Genomic DNA, 3,469 nt, shown 5'->3' on the forward strand with positions numbered 1-3,469 from the left:
CAGTTTTTCACTTACCGTGGGGGCTTCAGGGTACGGATCCCCCGCGATAAACGAGGGACTATTGTATCTTAGCCCTTTTACCGTATTGTTTACCGTTTGTTTAGTATATATCTTAGATTATATCTTAGATTCTTATATACTGCTTTTTTTATATGTTATATTTTTGCTATCTTGGGTGTAACTGGGACCTTGAGTACACAATTTTGTTCCAGCTCATGTACCACATGTGATGCGAATGACAATAAAGACAATAAAGATATTTGAATTTGAACAGTGTGTGTATTTCTACCATCTAAAACTTACTTTTCTGTTCACGAAGTTGCTCCCGAAGCTGCACTGATCAAAGGGTAAGGTCTTTGGTTTGACTGACAACTTAATTAAACTTGGTGAGTCACTCCACCATATTTGTCACAACCTTGACTCACAAACTGATCTTGTATGAGGTGCGAAAGGTCCTTGGTTCAAGTCCCAGACGAGCTCCCAATTTGTCACAACCTGGCTAATAAACCATGACAAAAACTGCAGAGAGGTAAGTATGCAAGTAGTACTTCTAGAGACCAAACAGGTTTTATTCAACAGTAGAGGTCCCTCACACAATACACCACCATTCTTTTAAAGTTTTGCCTCTAAAAGTTTTAACAAAAATACTGAGGTGGCTCTGAAGACATCCCTTGTTTTTTATGATCATTCCTCTGTGAGGTGGCCTGAGCCCAGTTCACTTACAGTAGTTTCCTCTCAGAGGCTAGCATCTCCCTTTCAAAAATGGAGGTCATGCAAAGCTAACCTCGCTCAGCTTCCAAATTCTACTCAGCAATCGTGTTCCTCATCATTCACACAGCATTCCGAGCGCACCACACTATTTCCTACCAGTGACAGCGAGGCACAGTAATTCAGGAGCAAGGCTTTTAGTCCTCCTCGGTGGGTTGAAATGACTGACTGCCCGCCTGATGAACATTGCATCCGTGCTGAACGTTGTTTATGACTCGCAAACAATTAGAACTTCTGCTGAAAGAACAAACTTTATCCATCATCAGCTAATGAGAAACGTTTTTCAGGTTGGACACATTTAATAAGATCTGTGCAAACAGAATCCAGATATTTGATTTCCTTCTTCTGTCTATTTGCATAATAAGCAATCCTTCACCCAGCAGAGATGTGTGAAGCCCATATAGAATATTAGTGTATTTGGATTAAAGAAGCACGGTGCAAGTCTAATGAGAGGGATGTATTTAAGCGAAAATCTTTTTTTTTCCTGCAGATATCTTTGTCGCCTTCTCTACGTGTCTTCACAGGAGGTCAGAGTGAGACGCTTCACTGCGAGGAGCAGGTGGCCACACAGCAGCTGCTGCTGGGTCCAAATACCACAGTCTGCGTCACACAGCTCGCTATGTGACAAATGACACTTGTTGCATTTTTTGTATTACACTTTTGAGTTTCACTAATGTTAAACTACAAGAAAATGCAGAATACATTTAAATCCACATTCATGATGCATGTAAAATTTTAGCTCTATCATCTAGCTAATATTTATTGTACGCTGCTAAGAGCTGAGGCAGATGATAACGTTTTTGATCGATTTGGTTTCATTTCATTCAATCTTTATTTATACTGGTAGGCTCACAGGAACACAAGGACTCATTTTCAAGAGAAACCTGCTTTAGACAGACAATAAAATAGACAACAATGTAAATAATTAAAACAACACAGTAATATCAAAGTGCCATGTAAAACTGGGTGAAATGCTAAATAAAACAAATGTGCGTATAGTGACTTTAAAAATGTTTGAAATCCTTCACTGGTTGAATTCTAGTAAAACTTGCAGAAATATTTATTGCATGTACGTAAACAAGTGACAAACCTTTAGAGCCAATCTGATCCAAGATGACTCCACAGTCAACTGATTTTTAAAAACACAAAAATAGACATTAAATTATTTAAAATTGACCTAAAATTTGGGGTAGTAGTAGCTGAGACTGATCCCAGGCACATATTCTGAGCGCAAAAAGATTGAATATGTTCTCATATTGTTAAGCGCCAATAATATGTACCAAATTAAAAGCTATGCTTATTTTGCCTCCAGATCCTATACATGTGTCACTTTCATTACATTTTTGTCCGTCTTAACAGGTCTCTCTTGTAAATGAGTCTTCGAGGCTCAGTGTGATTTATCTGTCTAAATAAAGGTTGAAGGAAATGAAAATGTTCACTTGGCACCGACTGAACCTGTTTGTCCTCTTATAAAACAAACATGTCCGATCAGATGCGACTGCTCAAGTTCATCTTACCACCTTATCCGTCTTTTTGTCTGTTTTCTGCTTTACGGACATCATCATGATGTGTCGCACTACAAACAACTGACATCCTTTCATTTTTCACTGTCACCCACCATCTGTGCGCATCCGTCTCAGCCCTTCATCCCTTTCTGAATGTGTTTCCGGCTTCCTTTGGGTCAATCAAAAAATTCTGTCGTTACCATTATCAACTGAAAGGCTTTTGCTCCTTTGTTCTCTTATTAAGGAACGAAAAATATTTAACCATAAATGCGTCGATTCCCTCTGCCTCTCCGAGCTTCTGAGCGCACATCATTCCAGTACAAATAGGGAGAATTTACGACGCTTGTGTGTGCATGGAGATCAAAGAGGAGGTTGGAGCAGTGCTCGGAGGCTGTATCAGCATGCAGCAGGCAGGGTTTGTCAGTCTGAATAATGTCTAACAGGAATAATCAGGATGACACAGGGACAATGAGGGAAATAAAAGGAGCGATACATAAAGAGAAGATCATCTGTGTTAACAGAAAAACAGACAAAAGTTTGTGTCTTCACAGTGTAGCATGGATTAATGTTGAATCTCAATAATGTTTGGATAATGGTGCAGGGAAACGTGGAAAAACAAGAGGGAAAAGTCAATTTTCTATCAAGATGTGACACAATGAGTAAAATTATTGAGTGATTGACCCTGGAAGAGTTTTCTGTTAATTAACAGTGAATGAGGTCAACATCTTCTCAAGAAGTTTGAGACTAATTTATTGTTGAATATGTACTGTACCAGCAGGAAAACCTCCAGATTTCTACTGACTGAATATAAAAAATATTAAAATGAGTTCTTGATCTTCCTGTTCTCAGATCAGTTGTTTTATGTCATAGCTCTTTAAGTCTAACGATCTAAATATTCATCTTAGTAAAAAGTCTTCATTGATTTTTTAGAAGCTTTTGTTGATGCTGCGTTAAAAAAAAAATGTGTGGGTGTTAGAGTAGGAAACTAAAATATAAATGTCAAATAGTGCAAAGAATGTATAAGGGCAGACATTTTTATCTGAAACAACTTTTAAATCTTTTTATTTTTATTTTGTTACTTCTAAAATAAAAGAAAGGCAATGCATACTTATATACAGGTATATATATATATAAAATATATATATATATATATATATATATATTTATTTTTTTATATTAAAATAATTTTATATATA

Source organism: Nematolebias whitei, chromosome 21 (genome assembly GCF_014905685.2).
Source record: "Nematolebias whitei isolate Nwh7 chromosome 21, NemWhi1, whole genome shotgun sequence".
Lineage (NCBI taxonomy): Eukaryota > Metazoa > Chordata > Actinopteri > Cyprinodontiformes > Rivulidae > Nematolebias > Nematolebias whitei.